Here is a 19899-nt window from a genome sequence, read left to right on the forward strand (position 1 = left end):
TGTTGCTTTTAGTGTTCAGCGGGAAGTCATAAATGTTCCCAAATCTCAGCGAAAGAGTTAGATGCGTCGTGACAATGGTGGACGCATGCAAGAAACCTTTCAATACGTTAAATTACATTCTTGTTCAATAAAGATTCAATTTTTTTTTCTTTCAAGTCACGGAGCGCTTTCCGGAAGAGAAGCTTTATTGAAAATTCAACTTCAAGCATAGTGACTCAAACTTACATAGATACAATGAGGAGATGAACACTCTTTTGTTGACAATTTCTGTTTTGTGTAAAATACATTTTTATGAAGACAGATATATTTGTAAGCTGCTACATATGCCATTTTTGAACCCTGCTCCGTAATTTGTAGTAATGCTATCGCAAACCCATATGTTTCGATTTTTTCTTACTTTATATTAAAGCATTATTACCGCCTATCCAAGTGTTATCATACCATACACTATTAATTTTTGTTTGCCTTCTATAGCATGTTTATCGTGTTTTTTTAGATATTGTCACTCAGTTGTAATATACCATCTGTTCCATCCACAGTAATATGCTCATTAATAAGAGATAACCAATGTATACTAAAGATCACTCCCTGTAATTCATTGTCCAACGAATGCTTTGATTTGCTTCACCATTCATTGGTATTTTGAACGAAACATTCAAAAAATTTCTAACAATTAGCACCTTGTATTAATGAGCTCTCCGAGGTGCTGTAGGGATTATTCCCAAACACGGCGTTAAACGCTTTGAAGCATTTCCAGTATTTACAACTATAGCATTTTTACCTTTGTATGGCTTAAAGTCATTCGGTGCATTGCTATTGTGTGCCTGTTAAAGGCAACCACTATATGACCGTATCGTTAGCTTCATCGGCAACAGTACATATTCAATTAATTGGTTCTAGCAAAACCAAAGTGTTGTCTAAAACCTGAAAATCACACCAACACACGTGTTTAAATTATGCTACCAGTTATTTATGGAGAAAGTGCTTGGGAAATTGGGAAGGAATGCAATAGGCTTGACACCAGCGGGAGACATTTGTAGAAACCTTTAGAATGATGTTAATACTGAACCTCGTTAATTAGTACAGAGACAAAGAAAACGAAAGTGTACCGAGCCAGGAAACAAAGTGGTACTCGTCTGTAGCAAAGCGACTAAGCGAAATATACGATTGCTGTATATAAAGGTTGGTTAAGGTGACCATATCGGCGAGGTTGATTAGTTTCAGCAAATAAATGCATATCGTACATTTGACATCAAATATCTGTACAAAACGAACGAAGTTCACACACATGTGTTTCCTCCTTAAAATAATGAGTAAAGAGAGTTAATTTTGAAACCTGTCCCTACTAAAACAGGATTACTGCGGCTATCAACGATAAACGTAACACGCACACGCTTAGGTGATTATACCTTTTCAGTTTAGTATAGGTGATTCTAGAGATTTAAAGTTGGAATTCTAATCGGTCTAAATAAATGTTGAAGCTATTGAAACAACGGGAAGAGATGTTGCGTACAATCCCTTATTGATGTGTGTTTTTAATGATCTGGTTAATTCCAAATTAATAAGTAAAGTGTTTATGTTATGAACTATGCAACTACTCAAAAGAGATGCAACTGTGGTCGTCAAGGTAACGGCAAACCACATGGACCGAAATATCCACCAGTAGAGTCTACCAGGCATTGATATGGATGCGTCCATTACGATCTACAGTGGTGAAAGGATTAAGGGCATACCTCGAGGACTAGGACTAAGAAATCCACCAGCTGAGCCTCCATGTTTCTAGAACGATGAACGGAATACACAAGCATGCGATTGCGCCTATGCTACTTCGTCTGTGTAACAACGACATACCATGACGGCCAATCCCAATGAATTACAACAGAACCGCTTCACGCATTTCGTCAATTTTCCAAACTTTTCAGAATGAGAAAAGTTGATGTAGCATTTTCTTATTACAGTGAAGATGCTCTTTATTTCATTACATTCTAAACACAGTGTCAATTTAAAGTTATAGCTCACAAATAGAGTCTGTTATCGTCAGGTGCGACGCGGTTTGTCTCTACAAAGGACTGATGATATTCTTCCTCGTCAAGGTCCCTATCTGTCGAGGAACTTTGCATCAATATGTTCTTTTGGATCTGTAGTGATTTGTACAATTTTGAAAGAGCTAAGAACTCTTGAAGAATTCGAAGCCATGTTTCAGATTTAAATCAATGTGCTTCGGAACCACTCTTGTAGCAAGGAGTCTGACATGAATAAGTACATTTATTCGATCAAACAATATTTTCTGTGACATGTATGAACTATACAGTTTGTTAGAGTTGATTGTGTCAAATATTTGATATATTTTAGATGAACAAATAGCTTACTAGCATATTTGTTAGCGCAAAATGTCATTATATCTTTAATGATTGTATACTCCCAACAGTTGTGTTTATAAAGCGAAATGCTTCCTTATGCTTTGTTTGTTAGACTAGGGTCTTGAATTGTCCATTGTTTTCGTCATATTACCGAAATCAGGAAACCTGTGTATGTACAACATTGTAGTTTAAAATATTTCATCAATAAATTGCCTTTTTCAAATTCAAGACAGCTTCCTCCCGTTTAAAATCAAATTAAAATCATAAAACAGTCATAAAAAAGCAATTAAACGACGTAAGGGTAATCCGGAGCATTCAATTTCCTCTCCATTATTTGCTTTTTATTAATGCTCTTATTTGGAAAAGGTGGTTTCAATTTTCTTTGCAAGATGAAGAAAGGATTGGTTTTCTCTGATGAGAATAAAAAAAACAAGTAGAATTGCTACAATAAGACATTTAGGAACTACATATAACGCAACTTCGTCAAACAACTACAAACTAATTTTCCGCTTCGAGACAGACATGATGGCGGCAATGGTGCTCCGTTTTCTGGGCGATTGTCGTAACAACCCTGGATAATAACTAAAAAACATATGCTCAGAAAATTGTAGGATGACATCGACTGTTATGTCAATTTGACTCTCTTATCCCTTTATGCATTTTGATGCGTATAATACTTCGCATTATTTAGTATACATACTGGGTAATTATCGCAGGATATTTAATTTCGCTATATAAGCGGTCACCAAAGATATCGAGAAATAAGATTACCCAGCTAATATTAATACTGTGTAAATATAAAAGATAAAAGAAAATAACTGTTTACCCTTTTACATGTACTACCGACGAATAGAAATACATTTAAAATATCAACTTCAGGGAAATGTATCGCGAAACTAATTGTGATCAGGAAACATTAGCCCCGCAGAATTAAACAACTTTATCATAAACAGTATCTATTAAAAACAAATAATGAAAAAAGACAATACATGATATACATGAATACACATGCATATCTACACTGATAACAACAATTAGTATGTATATTTCTTATATTTGAGAAATTGTAAAATAAAATAGAATTATATGTCGTTTTAACCAATTATTCGAATGGTTAAATATAACGGACTATACGTTTGCTTTCAATAGCATGCGTTCACATAAAGGTTGTGTATGTATATTGGCTATTGGATGAGCTCTTCTTTTGTACCAATGTTTATCAATGATCATATCATATCAGACGTTTTATTAAACGATATAACGGCATGATTGATATTTCAGTTGTCAAATTGCAATGATACGGCTATGATGCATAGCTGTGCGTTTCCGATTTGGTTATTTTTTTCTAAAAAAAATATAATAACAAAGCAAAAATTAATAAACAAAAACACAAAGAAAACAAAAAACAAAAATAAACCACCGACATCAGACACCATCAGGACATTAAACAACACCGACATCAGACACCATCAGGACATTAAACATTGTATAGTGATGTTCGCCAGGATGTATTAGATCACCCATCTACAATTTAAAAATCTGTATACATTTGTGCCTATTCGATATCCAAGAGTTTGTTCCGAATAGTATGACCTCTTTTATAGATTTCGACTGTGACAGATAAACACATCGTTTCTTAAAAATCAGGCTGATGAACACTAAGGACAAGGTTTAAGTCGCCACCAATCTATCATAGGGAAGCATGTTAGTTCTTACGTGATTTGAAAGTCGATGATTTTCTTTGTTTTATTGCGCCTACCCCAGTTTTCACCTTGTGAACATGACATTACTTGGAGTAAACATATAGTAACATAGCCGGTGTCGTCAAAGAAGCAGAAAACGCCTACCCTTCGGGAACACCTGGTCTTATTATCTTTGATCCGTTCAAGTGTCCGTGTGTGCATTTTTCTTTTTTTCACCGATTTGTGTTTGAATTGGTGTTTCATAGACTCTTCGGTGGTTTTTTTTCAATCTATTGACTTTCCCGTATACTGCCTAGCTTTGTAAAAGTTTGGACTGCAAGTTGGAATTTACTTTTAAAGAACGTGTCAAATGGTTTGGAAATCCCCTAAGGAGTTAGAGAAAAATACATGCATGTGTGACACAGTATACTTAACACGCTATGCATGATGTATAGTACTAATCAAACATCTCCGGATTTGACATATCTTATTCTTACAGATTCAATAAGTCCAGGAGTCAGACGTTCCTATGCCAGAAGTGTTTAGTATCTGGAACCCACTAGCTATTTGAAATTTCGAAGTATGTTGCATTCACTGGATTCTCATTACCAAGACATCTAGTCTTCAGATAAATAAATCCAAAACAAGACATTTCTGAGACTCAATTACATTAAATCAGAGCAAAACTTACTTATTTTACATCTTACGTCTGTCTTGATACTTCCACAAATTATTATGTTTGTGAAATTCATATGTTCCTACATAACGTTGTCCGAAAACCTGTCTACTTATTTATTTATTTTTTCGGAAATTTCATTCCAACCCGAAATAAAATCGGAAATTTGATTATAATTTTATAAGTCAAATTGCTACATTGAAGACAGATGTGTTACTTCGCTAAACAACTCTTAATGATCGATACGACTTTATGAAGATTTTACATATGAGTACTAAGGACATGCAAATATGAGTTTAGAGACATTAGCATTATAATTTATTTGTCAAAAAATATATCCAATCTCAAGATCTTTTAAGAATGATTTGTTTTGAAAAAAAAAGCCTTTTGCATAATGATTTTGACCTCTGAGTCGTTCATATAATTATACATAAACTTTTCCTTTAATATTGAAGGTCGCTGTAAGTCTTGTCTTTCTTAACGGAATAAGGGCGATGCGGTACTCGCTTGTTTCGGTACCTAGATGTTCCGGACCTTGCATGCGACATTTCCAAAAAGTATCGAAAAACCATATACTTAGGTCCTAAACTACTAGGTACTTAAGTCACTTCCCAAATTTCTGAAAAAGAATATGTGACATAACTTCGAATTACCCTAGATATTCATGTCGAATGTCGTTGAATGACACAAATAACGGTTCAACTTCAGGAACAGATGGTCGTATTATTCTTGTCCTTTTGGAAGGGCCTACATTTAAATACTTTTTAATTTCTTAAATTTTATTTCGAGACTTCCGTATTTTCTTGTTCCCATATTAATGGCTTAGTTTCACTAACGCTATTTTTAATTTGAGGACGTAGCATTAATAGGATTCACCCTAATATGGCAGATGTCATTAATAAAGCAGGTTGTACTATTCTTCCGGAACAGTATTTAGGTTTTTATAGTGTTTTTCAAGGGTTTCCAATTTTAATTACGATTTGTTCATTTTTTTCGAAATCTGTTGTTTTCTTGTATATTTTACCACCTTATATTGTTTCATTTTCATTTTACTCGATTTTTTTTTTCGTTAAGCTTTTACACCACATCACAATACAATATGCAATATACTGGAAGCGGTAATGTCAAAAAGACCATTGGCTTTGACGTGCGAGGTTCAAAACCTCTCCCCCTTAATTACAGTGTGGGACGCTTCTCCTGTCCAATCGCAACGTAATATAGATCAATGGGGAATGAACATAGTAAATCCTCAGAACTGCCACAGCATAGGCGACAGACAGTCAGTAACACTCAGTTCGCTCAATGCTTGGATCCTGTAACGAAAACGTTTAAAACAGTAGCTATCTTCAAAAACGTTCTTAAGCATGCTTAGTTTTGTGAGAGCAAGCACATTGGTATATCTGCCTGCCAGATGACCATCATTCACGCAGATATATACATATGCATATATAGAGAGATATAGGTTTCAGAACAGCAAGTTAGCAAACACTACACGGCAATCCTAACGAGTCGGCCACCGTTTGCTGATGAGAGGGAGCAGGCGATTGGCCGTTGATAATTACTGTATAGTCTAACTCTGGCATGGCTATAGTAACGGTAACCTCCACGGCAGTAACGTCTGCTGGTTGATTTTTTTCTCGTATATCATGGAAATGTCAATGCTATGCTGGCATTTTAACCTCAGCTCACTGGTGTGGATGTATCATACGAGCATAACAAATCTTAGATAGTAACATGTTTTTACAGACGCAGGCGTCAGTCAGCCAGGTACACATAAAGCACTAGTAAAGTAGTCATTCGAGGCACTGCTGTCGAGAAGAATACAACTCGCAATAATTTCCAGTGGTAGTTTGGATTTATGTCATTATTCCTAAACGTGGTATGAAAAAATTCATCGAAATAGCATGTGGACGGGTTATGAAGTTTGTGTATCTGTTTATTTGGAGTATTAGCTAATTTGTAGGTCCGGACACAGCGCAATGTTCCGGATACAAGTATACATCTTTCGGATACTGTGCTCTTTGCTGGTGTCATCAACAATAGGTATGTATCTTTTTGTTTCTTTTTGCGGCTTTTTAAAAATGTGATAGCAAACTATTTTGTTTTTAGATGAACCTTCCTGAACCCTATATGATCAAATAAACTTGGATACTCAAACGGCATTTAAACAATACTATAATTCTACATTATTGATAAAGCAGACAATACGCTCCCTGTCGGAAAAATGCTTTTATTTTCCTTGAACATGTTAAGGTGTTTCAGTAAAATAAATATGTTTGTTCATATTTACTCTAGTTTCATTAACGTTGAGATTTAAATACATTTCACTAAACTTAGGTTATCTGCTCTCTAAACTTCGATACATTCAATGCTAGTTTGACTCTCAAACAACTAGCTCGGTGCATTTAGATATACAACTACTCTAACCTTTCTTCAACATTTACAGCTTTATTTGTAATTATAATGTGTATTGCTTACAATTTACAGAATGTTGAGTTGTATCATTAACTTATAGCTTGAAGAGTGGTTTTGGTAATGCATTTAACTTAATGGCATTTCCAATATATGTAACTTAATATCTATTTTCCTTTTTAAAACGACATGCTAATGTCGATACTCTGACAGGGAATTGCTAGATGTTTCACATAATTGAATGGTATAACCGAAAATATCAATTTAAAAAAAGGTTTCATTTGATTGAAACTCAGGTTTTTTTTATAAGATTGTATTATATTCACAATATATCATGTCGTTAACGGTTCGTGATGTTAACCCGTTTAAAAGCAAGCTTAGCACTATAGTTGTTTTCTAATAAAGTCGTTAAAACAAAACTATCTCTTTTTTTTTCATTTCTTGAAATTCTTTCATGTTTGTTTATCTAGCTGTTATTGTTGCTTTGTAATCAGATCACTGGTTTTGATTCTTTTGCACTATAACGTCATTAATCCGCTCGGCATATTATCTGTTTGCAACAATGGAAGCTAAGATAAAAAAAAAAAAAACACAAACATAACAAGATTTTGCATGATCAGGTGTTGATGAACTGTCTAAAATTAAAACTCACAAAAACGTATTAAATTCCCCTAAAATCAACTTGAAAAAAAAATCATCAAGGAAGTATTCAGCTAAATGTGTGTCCTCATTAAAACAAAGATAGACACTTTATTTAATGAACAAGGAACGTAAACGAGATGAAAAGGAAGGAAGACATAACAGAGATGTGTTAAAAATACGTTTTATCAAATAACGAGATGCTAGTCAGGCTTTGGGGCTCGGCTGTTTGAAACGGAAATAACGTGTTGATTTCATCTTGTTAATAAAAACTCGTTTATAGCTTAAAAGGGACATAATGAAGGGAGTAGCCAAAACAATATCAATATTAAGAAAAAATATTCTTTGCGAAGCTTAGTCTACAAGAAACTATGACTTAAACATGTATACAGTTACGTAGCACTACAGCGTAAGTGTGCACCTATTAGTCTCCTTATATATTGAAACATATTTATCAAAACCAATGACATCATGTACTGCAAAAGCAAAAAAACGGAAGCGGAAACAGGTTTTTCGGAAATCCTGCGTCATATCCGGTCCTTACATTGCTGCCTTTCAATACATGTATTGTTGTTGGTAACCATCTATCTCAGACACACTTATTGAAACAGATCTTCATTCAGGATGTAAATAAAACGTGTCTTAACTAAAGGTTGCAATTTTATGAAAAATAGCATAAAGGGTAAATCGAAGTACTTGGCACTTTCTTAATAGAATAACGCCGTTTTACCGTCAACATATTTCTAAGTGCGCGAAATTAAGATCAAATTACACATTGCCAAAAAAAAAAAAAAATCAAATTCAAACCTGTAACATGTGTTGCAGAATTCCTTTAAAGAGTATGTATACAGCTCAATATAGAAATGGACGGCTGCGGCGATGGTTCTTAGAAGATTAAACACGCCATATGCAGTTGGCAATGAATCAACATCATTCAGGCCAACGTAATTCCTTTACTCGTCATATGCTAACGACATATAGCGTTTAGATAAATGACTACTGCTGGGGTGATTACTTGATGGACGGTGTATAAATATTAAAAAGCATGCGAACTCTACCAAGATTTCATAAATTCTTCTAATTAAAAATAAATGGCAAATACTGTGTAATGCACTACGCAATATTTTTTCCCTACAGTATTCGTCGTCGAACGCGTCTTGCATCAATTATACAATAATTTTAGAGGTCAAAGAAAAAGCTAAAACGTTTTTTGCATTGCACTGCAAATATGCACATTAGTTTTCTAAAAATCACGTTTTGTAATGTTCATGTGTTCTGATTTTATAAATGCCACAAACTTTCGTAAAGAGAGAAAAATATTTCAGAAAACGCATACATTTCTGTACGATTTCCTGCCAGGTTGAGGAATTATTTCGGGTAAGACTTATTGACGTACAAGGCCCTCTTCATGCCACTTTGACATATATCCTGACATACTGAGGACATGTCGTTAATAATCAGAAGATTGGATTCCCTGTCACACGGCAAGGTTAATCCCCATTGTGACAGCTTAGAAAGACCATTAGGCAAATGGTTGCATGTTTTCGAGAAATGGATATTGTTAAATAAGTTTCGATATACAAGAGAATCAGAAACTTTCAAGAAAGGGAAATAGAACCAAAGCGATTCTGGAGGGAACAAGAAGGTGAGCACAACCATGTTCATAAACAAAAACAATATAAAATGGCATTTTGTGCTCCAAGTGAATAAATCAATGTCGAACCAACCATGGAAAGAAGTTGGTTGTCATTGATCAATGATATTGGGGACATGCCTTAAAGCGGAAAATGAAATACCATAGTTGGTTCGCAGGCCATCACCATGGCGACCTTGTTGGTTTGCAGGCCATCACCATGGCGACCTTTTCATGTCTTCATCATAGCAACGATTAACAATTTAGATATATTGCTTATGATGTTCTTCTATCAGTGTGCTGTCCGTGTGAATTCGTGTATTGAAAGAAGACCTTGGTTTACGTTATATTATTACATTTAAAGGGTCCAGTACCACTACAGGGAAACACAGAACACAACTCTTCTGTCCTTTTTTATTTCCATAAACAACAGTAACCTCCCTACGTTTATTTTCCTACATAACCGAAGTTAGACTTGAACATTGTTACATAATTGACTAGGTAGCTCAGTTGGCCAGAGCGATGGTATCATGTTCGGAAGTTAAGTGTTTTCATGTTCGGAAGTTAAGTGTTTGAATCCAGATACTGTGGTTAAACTCCCATAAGATACATTTCAAGGTTAGTTTTTGCCCAAAATCGAAAAACTTTGATATCACTACCAGATGTTTCAAGAAGTTAACCTTTCCCAATGCCTTTATCTGAGTCTGCTATCATTAGTGATAATTTGGTGTATTAATTTTATCTATTATTATTATATATCAGGTATGGGATCATTAAAGGCTTCTTCTTACGTCAATGACTAGAAGAGAACTAGACTATATTCATGTTAATTGTATAAAATGGCACTCAAGCCAGAAAGGGATAATACCAACTGATGATATGGGCATATTCCCTACATTGACATTAAAAGTCCGTCAAGGGCTCGCTTCATGCAATATAGGACTTATTGCGTATACCAATTATTGACCATCGCGCTATGCTTATTTGCACTGGTATGATACGTAGTTAACAAGGCAAAAAAGAATAGCGGCAATACACAAGGACAGAACCGGATCTGAACGGTGGTGCAAAAAATAAACAGGATTCGAGGAAACACCTCATCAAAACGAAACGCAAATCCAGAACCGGAAATGTATACACTAAAGGAATGTAAGATATACTTTATTTGATAACGAGAACTTTTTATTTTTTTTATTGCTGCATAGCTGCTGTAATTACCAATATGATTCTACGCCAATAACGTTTGTATGTAATAAAACGCGTTGTATCTAACTCTCTCTTTTCTGGATTTAACTTTGTATCTTCCACTGAAGAAGACACATATAAATGATAAGGATGTAATCAACGACATTGGATTCCTGTTGGCATACATAATTTGATTTACTTCAGCACAACTTACACCTAAAACATCTCTCCTCTTCATCTGAATCATAACAGCTCACTGGAGCCAGCACACCATGCACGTGTGTTCAGATAGCGCATTTAGACCTCAGTAACCATATCATAGATTTAGAGGTAAACTATTATGATTTGTATAAACATAGCACTACATTAGTTTTTACGATTTCCAGGTCTGCGATATGGGTATACATACACATGGTGAAATATTTGTATTTTATGATGCAAAATGTCCAGGGCGAACACATGCTTTTCTGAAACGATTTAGCCTTCAGATAGAACAAAATACAGCATACAATTTAGAAAGATACTCAGACGAAATTCAGTAGAGAAACACAAACGGTATTTTAAATAAGTTTGTTGATATAGAAAGTCAAACAAAATAAATATTTACTGCACCATATAACACATTTTGTCCAGTTTTGATATCATCAGTTCAAAATTCAAAATTCAAAAGATGAGAATGTATAAGAGTTTTTGAAAAATGTGTAGAATACAAGAAAGGGAAAATGTGCTTATATTAGGTAATATTTGCTTTGCTCTTGGTTTAAATTTTGGTTTAGTCAATTGTTCTGGGACAATACATTGACATATCAAGTATATATTTTGAAAAAAAAAAACACTAATTATTTTGATCACCTGGATGTCTGATTCTAAGTTCTGAATTCACTACCATCTCCTAATCTATGTCAGCACGTTGTTCTACATAAACACGATAGTTTTGGAGTTATTGTTAATCGATGCGGGGCAAAACATATATGTATCTCTAAAGTACTAATATTTGAAGGATATTAAAGGAAAAAGATTCAATTCAATGTTTGACTTTGCATAGAATTCAATCATTTTGACCACCAAACAACTTGAGATAATAACGAAAGTGAACAGTATGACGATATGTATGAATAAGCCCTTAATAACTATGCAATATAATGCTTGACCTAACTTGTCATTAAAACAATTTGAAACTCCATGGCGGGTGACATTGTAATTCTAGATTGAGGTTGCTCAGCGTGATTGTTTTCCATTTTTCTCTCCGAGAACTCCAGTTTTCCTCCACTACTCTAACCTGGCTTATCTTTAATGGTCATGGAACGTAAAGTACAAAGGAATCAAAACAACCAGAATAAAGTTATAAACCTTGAATTACAGAATTACGTATCTAAAAACGAAGGAATAGATCATGACTTTAAAGCCCAGAATAAAACGCGATACAGATTTGCCGTACAAACCTGTATGAATGAACGGATAACGTGTCATATAACACACCGGGAATACAATTATTAAGCCTGCCTTTAAAAATCAAGAATAAAGGGAAATAATCCAGTCTTACACATTTTGAATAACGGATACAATGCAGGTCGTAATCAAGTGATTTTCTGTTCGTGCCTGCAGTAATCTTACTGAACAAAATAAAGATGATTTGATGAGAATAATGACATTGGTATTCATTATATTTGGCAAAGCGTGTAATGGAGTCAATTCCGTGACTCAAAATACAAGTGATATTTGTGAAAATGGATTTATTTTCATGGAAACTAAATTAAAATTCCATCATCATTTATAAGTTTGATTTTTTAAGTCGTAAAATGAAACTCATTACTATTAGTGGATTCCCATGTGCTCCTGTTTCTGTGATAGAACGTTAACTGTTTGCATTTAATAGTGAACCAATCAATGGTGATGTGGAGATGCTGTTACGTTACACTGACTATGAAATATGGTTTCCGGATGTGTATTGGCCCCTTAGCTCTCTACTGATAGAGGTTTAATGGAATTTCAGAAGAAGAAAAAACACACACACGAGCTCGCTGATATAAAGTATATTGCCCTCATTGTAAGACCCCTCATTGTAATAGCCATGCTTGTTATTTTTAATCTAATTATTAGGTTTATGATTTATTTTTTATAAAAAAAATGTTATTATTTGTAATTAAGACTGCTCCCGGTAGAATACTGCTGTAGCTGTTATCATCAGTCATGCTACTTCTCAACATTATGGCGGTTTTAATGCCCATTAACGATGTCGTGTATCACTAGAGACAGGCTGCCCACCTGCTACAAGCCGCAATACCGTCATTAAGATTATCAAGCATTAGGAGATATGCAATACATTATGTACAGCAATGATAAAGTTTTACACAAAAAAAGACACAAAAAACTCAACCTTTATGATAGGACTCAGGTCATGAGATGATGAGTTCCTGTTTTGATTAATACGAGTGATGTATAATGCTGAAAACAGATAAGAGAAGATCGATAAATGTTTATTTGTTCCATTTCATATTTGTTGATGATGAGTAAGCTGTAAATACTGGATTAATATCTTTAAACATGAACGCAAAACATGCAATAGTACATTAGGACGTTAGGGTCAAGTCATGTGAAGCACATGGCCTAGTTTTACGAGCGTTATTTAACTTAAGGAAATGTTTTCAATTAAGTGTTAAAAATCCCGAGAATGTTACAATATTCCTATCGCTAATTATATGGAAAAATTAAAAATTAAAATAATTAAGGTTACAGGAATTTTATGGAGAAAACAAGATCATGGCGAATGTTAACAAATCCGTGATTTAATGACCAAAATGGAAAACATCAGTCATCTTTTTGTACAAGGGAATACACCAAGTGTATTGGTCTCCGGGGGAACGGTGTCAATTGGTGCATGTGGTGTGCCTCCGAAGGCGTTACTCTACACCCTATAAGATTATGATGGTCTCTAAGATGAATATTAGATCCTAAATTGCATTTGTCAAACACCAGAAACACGTTTTTCAAGCTTTTTTTCTTATCAAATTTTTAAATTGAAACTACGTGTAAAAGTTCATTCAATCGCACAGATTTCTTTCCGATTTGATTGTCATTATAGTTTTAATCATGGGCGGATGCACACCGCCCACATCCCCTGGCTATTGAGGAACGATGCTGCAACTGAGGGTATACACAAACTGACGGACCGTCAGGATATGATTACGTGTCGTTACAACACGTGTTTCGGAAAAAAAAGATAGGATCAACAATTATTTCCAAAGTCTTTAATCAATTTGAACAAAACACAGGTCTACCATGTATATTTTGTCAATGAAGTTAGATTGGTGTTTGGGTATTCAGGAAGATCGACTCTCAACCTTTGTAGAACACAAACACACAAGGATATCTAAAACAGTTTGAAATGTATGCAAGAAGTAGCCAGTATGATTTCGTTTGTAAAATAGGTTTGTTTATCTTTTGTGTATCTGTCGTCCCAAACCCATGCTGTCGTTCTCGAAGCGTTTTCCAATATGGCAGACCTATTTCGCCACTCGTTTCAACACGACGTGGTCAAGAAGGAACAGACAAGTTCAATTTTCAGGAAATCAGTTCCGGGGCGGGAACCACTTAAGTAGAAACGTATCCCCTAAAGGAAACAGAATATTCCAAATGAGATATGATGCCTACCTTAAAACTTGCCTATAATTGTCTTCAACTTGGATATTTCAAAACCTTGTGTACGGAGTTTGACCGTCGTCAATTGCCATTTATTATGGTTATGGCTATATTCGGAAAATACCTCAGACTGCAGAATATAACTGTGACATAAGAGTAATGAAGGTAAATGATGTAACTGTCAAGTAAGGGAAAGTTCAAGATCGCAAAATCGAAATGTCCACGATTAGCTTAGTGGTAAGCCATCTTTGGTGATCAGAGTTAGACAAAGATCAATATTTCATGACCTTTTTAGGGATTTTGAAAATTTTCAAATTATTTTCAAGGCATATTGAAGAATCGTTACGGAAAATAATTTCAGAAGGTTTTTACTCCTTTAAAAGACCTGTAACCAATTAATATCGTTGTACGAGTACAGAGCAAGAAAACTATATTTAAAAAACTACTTAGTGTTTTTTCTTTGTATCAACATTTTAGTGTGATATTATTACTAAAATCGAATAAGGTTTTTGTAAAGCGAAGTTCTTATTGAGTTTAATTTAATAAAATGTTCAAAGGGAGTACACACAATGTTATGCAGCAGATCCTTCTTTTTACTAAATAAGGAAACTGTTCTTCGGCTTCATTTTTCTATGCTTTTAAGATATTTTAAACCATTGACCTGTGTTGTTGGTTCTTAGGTGAACATCCGTTCATTGATTCATAAAATGCAAAAAGCATATATCATTTAATGACTCTATCGTACATCTCCTTTGGCTTCTGTGTAAAAATGTTGATAATTTTTTCATGATGTTTTGCATTCTCACTCGATATCGCTTTTCATTCAATTATGTAATAACGTTGTGGTTCTTCTGTACTCGCCACTCCTCTAACATTCCACTTATTTGATTATATTGAAATGGCAAAATCCAAAAAGAGTTCTAACTAAAGACTTATGAAGGAGAAGACGCAGTATAATATTCATATGTTGTAAAACTCTCTTTATCATTCTTTTTGCCTTTTTAAGTTTTCAGGAACTATTTTTTTTTCGATATCAAGATTCCAAACCGTCACTCATATTTGTGTCTCTAACTTATATTTTTCACCACACTTTACGAACGTATACGCATATATATTGTATTCTACCACATTTGACTAGTAACGCGGCGTGACACGTTAAACTATTAATTTGTGTCCATGCCTTTCGCTAGCAAACGATCTAATGTGATCAGTCTTACTGCCTCTTTCAGAGTTCTCCGTTTTGCTGTGAAAGGCAGTAGCCATTGTATTACCATGCAACTTGCAGGCATCACTCTTAGTTACAAGTTGGGATTGGCACTGCCTTTCCCAACAAAACTTTGAACCCATAAAGTGGCAACATGTTTGGATCACATTCAAAGCGTTTTGGAAAAATGTTACAGGTACAAGTAATACTGGGTCAATTGTCTGGCCTGCTGTTCAAAATCTGTAATTGGCCAGCAATGAAAACGTCGTTACATCACGAACTGGGTAATCCCCCAGAGTCTAAGTCAATGTTGCTGTCTATAATAAAGAGATGAACTACCTTCAATCAACTTAATCTTGAATATACAGCTACATTCAAATTTCGATCGCACGAACATGATCTTGTTGGCATTATCAAACTGGTCATGAGGGTCAATAATTGGTGTAAACTGTGAGGGCGTCGTTCTGTTCCTAAGCCCTCAGCGTCATTGTCTGTCCCGCTAACGACATGTCGCCCCCACCACTGATCCTACCAGGATTATTTATCTTTGTAACGTAATGCAAATGAGGTAGCTTGCGCCGGTATCGATTACAGCTAATGCTGATATAATGACCAACATGTGCGAGGGCATAACGCATACAGCTTTGAGTTTTTTACATTCTATTGTAGTTAAGTGGGTTTATTTTATTCTAGAATAAACGCACATTTTATTAACATCTTTTTTCTTTCGAATATTTCCAACATTTTGATCTAAACACTAAAAAGTAAACGAACCTTTTTTTCTTATTATCTCATGTAGTATCCTAATTGTGAAGTAAGACTTTTGACATTAACACTGGCGTTATGGAATTAAAGGAAATAATAAATATGACGTCAATATAACAATATTGAAACATATAAGTTTTAGAATTGTATACATATATTTGGTAGTTTTGTTTCTGTAAATATTTGTATAAGGTCTTATTGATAGAGTAAAACGATAATTGAACTAGTTTTTAATGATGTATAAAGATGATGGTTTATTTAAGTCATACTACAGGTGGATTATTGAAAAATTAGGAACGCATTATTTCAAGTCGAAATTTACGTTGTTTCAAATTATGTGATTTCTTTTGGTTGTATCTGAGTAAATCATAAATTGGCTAAGGTTACAGGTTATATCAGAATGAAAGGGCTGTGTCATTTTAAATAACTTATTGTAATGTTCACAAAAAAACTTTAAGCTTCACAATTTTTATTATTTTTTGCAAAAGTAGCCATATTGTTTCGTCGAATAACAAGTTTTACATGGTCGGGGGAAGATCCATGACTGCTGTATCCCACTGCATGTCAAGAGATACGATAAGACAACTGTGACCTCCAATTGAGATTCTCCACCGTCTTTGCGGTATCGGTTTTCTTGGATGTTTTCTACACAGCGGACATCGTAGAAACCCAACTTGATATATTGCCTCCAATTGCTGAAATTTGAATCTATCATTTTTGCTACAAGCTTCCCTGCTTGTATTTTAGATAGTGTCTCCGTAGGCAGACGTCTTCTCGTGACCTAAGCTTTTGTGAGACAAACAAACAAAACAAATGTTCGCATTGCACTTCACATCTAGTGAATATTTCATATTTCTGGAATAACACGCCAAGCCTCCAGCTGTAGTGGTTTGCGTTGTGATAAATGTAACACCAAAATTATCCCAGACCGTCTGAGCATACAGTTACATGTATTGAGTATACATGAAATACACTTTATTTCGATTTCCCGTCTACTGAGGATTAGATTCATATTCATGATAAAGTTTGGTTTGGTATAATTTGTTAACGTACTATTAATAGCTAAGGTCATTTAAGGACGTGCCTTCATGAGTATTGTGTATGCGTGCATGGCATGTGTGTATTTGTGTATTTGCCTCCTTGTGATATCGCGGATCTGATGCCGACTTTATAGTTCTTGCTCACTGAAATACCATGCCGAAGGCACCCAGCACAGCACTCCGCCCGGTCACATTATACTGACAACGGGTGAACCAGTCGTTGCCATTTCCTCTAATGCTCAGCGTTAAGCAGGGAATAAAAACATTTTTCAGGACTTTGGTATGTCCCGGCCTGGGGACGAGACGTTCAACATTAAAGACAAAAGTGAGATGTTCCCAAGCAAGACGCTAGAGAAAAAAAGGTAGTAAGAAGTAGAAACAAAAAAGGAAAATTGAATATATCTAATACTTAATTTTATAACTTCATTCGTATTTGTCTTTTGCTCTTTAAGACACAATTTTAACGATAAAAACGTTTTAATGTATATTCCAAAATAAAAAATAAAATCCATTTATAATTCACAAAAAGTGTTTTTATAGCTCTAAGAAACCGTTAATTACTTTTGAGGTTTCAATATACGTTGAGTTTAATGTATAATGATGAAAACTTTTAGTTGATCAGAACAATCGCATTATCAACTTCTACTTCTAAAAAACAAATGCACCATACCAAAGTATTATGAAAAGTTTTTCTCTCTCACAGAACCTAGATCGCTGTATATATGAAGCTTTTTTGTACGTGATATCTCTGAAGTGCATCTTTACCGTTATTATACCGTCTTGAAGTCGTTTCACCATCCCAGTAAGCCATATATTGCTTATTCATGATTCCCTTATTGTCAATTCTGCATCGATATTGCTTCATTTTGTTGGCATTCCTTGTTGATGAGTTTCCAGTTTGTAGTGATTACCATTTGGTAGGCAGAACTATTTCCGTTCCACCTCTCTTTATTAGCCTTATTATAGCCGGCGTTTATGTGAATATTCTTGATAACTCATCACTCCATAAATGCTTCACTATATGTCGCAGGATTGATTATCAAACTCTCAGACGCTCTTGTCTATGCCTTTGTCTCTATGAAATCCTATTAATGCGAAAGTATTGCTTCATGAACACGTATCAACAGCGAGCAGCTCTCAGATAGGCAGTGCTGCAAAGAGAAAAGCTACCGCTCTCAAGCAATGCTCTGATATGTGGACGGCTTCCTTAATAAGATTCATATAGTGGTACTGTTGGTTTCATATGTCTTCATATCGCCTGATTATATGTATTCAGCTAGACCCGATCACTCAACAAACCATTCCAAATGTTTGGATGTCCAGTCAGGATTATAGATTGATTCTTGTCCAGCCATGTTATATCGGGGATGTGGGGTTGGGTTGGAAATGAAATCATTAACAATCATTCAATAAAATGAAAAAAAGGAACCTAACACACACATTGCACCTTTGAAATTTGGAAATACATACTGTAAACCAAATATGAATCCATCTAGGATTCATCGGTGATGCTAGGGGCCAAAATTGGATACTTTTCAACTAGCATACAATATCGACTACACATGTGCTGTCGATACGTGTGAATACTGATGTATACGTATCTTTAGTAGGTACATGTATTATAGCATGTGCGCGCGTTCCTGGTCAATTTTGCACTAATGAATATGAGTATACAGAATTTTCAATATTCATACAACCTCGTCATCATGAACAAATACGCCACGTTCCACTACGGTATCAGTAGAATACAAAGATGTCTCAAATACACTCGAGTCGTCGTTAGTAATTAGCTATTTGTTATTATGCACCCAGTGGCGATGTTTGATGATATTGTATATTGATCTTTGTTTCGACTGTTAGATGTGCTTATATTTTTTTTATTTAATTTGTGACGTTCCGTTTCAGGATTGTTACGTCTGCAGAATGACTTGCCTTGCAGGATCGGTCACCTTTGACATTTGAATAATAACAGATACAAGTTAGCAATTATCAATGTAATATAATATATCAATTCAATGCAATGTTGAGGGAGATGTATCAGCTTGTGTACTCGTACATATATGAATGAACTGTATTTATTCAACAACAATAATGCTATTACAAATCACTCTTGTTGTCCTGAATGGAAGCGCGCATGTGGTCTTAATGTGGAAGGAGACAGAAGTACAAGCAACAGACGCATATGGTCGAGCAGGTAAAACCTTTTACAGTGTATAACGTTACAAATTAACAACGTTTACTTTACACTTAATCCGGTATTGCATAGCAGCATATCTGCACTGCCTCTTCAGTGAAAGATGGAGAATAATGACGACAATAAAGGCCTTGGAGAATAAAATTACTGATTGAAAAATATCATCCCAAAGCATAGCTTACTTTGATTGTAACGTAAGCAAACTACACTCCTTAAAGATTCATAAACAAACCAGATAATGGAACGCCTACATTGTTTACTCAAGTAGAACAAATGGCGTCTGATGTTGCTGTCGACAAAATAACATCAAATAAATGTCATGTGATCACAGATGCTAGACTTGATGCATAATTCACATTCGTAAGCATAAGGAAAATACTTGTTTTGCGATGGAAATCAGGGACAAGCGATCTGTATCCTTCTGATTATAGCCCCCACAAGTTTAAGACATGGACTACTTTGTATGCATT

The 19899-nt window shown here is 34.9% G+C and overlaps 1 long non-coding RNA gene across 1 annotated transcript in view; it reads left to right on the forward strand.

Annotated features, from left to right (window-relative positions):
* Positions 1-6236: 6236 nt before the first annotated feature.
* Positions 6237-19899, forward strand: part of LOC110450069 — a 57404-nt gene continuing 43741 nt past the window's right edge. The window contains exon 1 of the long non-coding RNA XR_002462931.1: positions 6237-6761. This is a non-coding gene — a long non-coding RNA (uncharacterized LOC110450069). The remainder of the gene's footprint in view (positions 6762-19899) is intronic.

The sequence above is a fragment of the Mizuhopecten yessoensis genome, unplaced genomic scaffold (assembly GCF_002113885.1).
Source record: "Mizuhopecten yessoensis strain PY_sf001 unplaced genomic scaffold, ASM211388v2 scaffold4947, whole genome shotgun sequence".
Classification (NCBI taxonomy): Eukaryota; Metazoa; Mollusca; class Bivalvia; order Pectinida; family Pectinidae; genus Mizuhopecten; species Mizuhopecten yessoensis.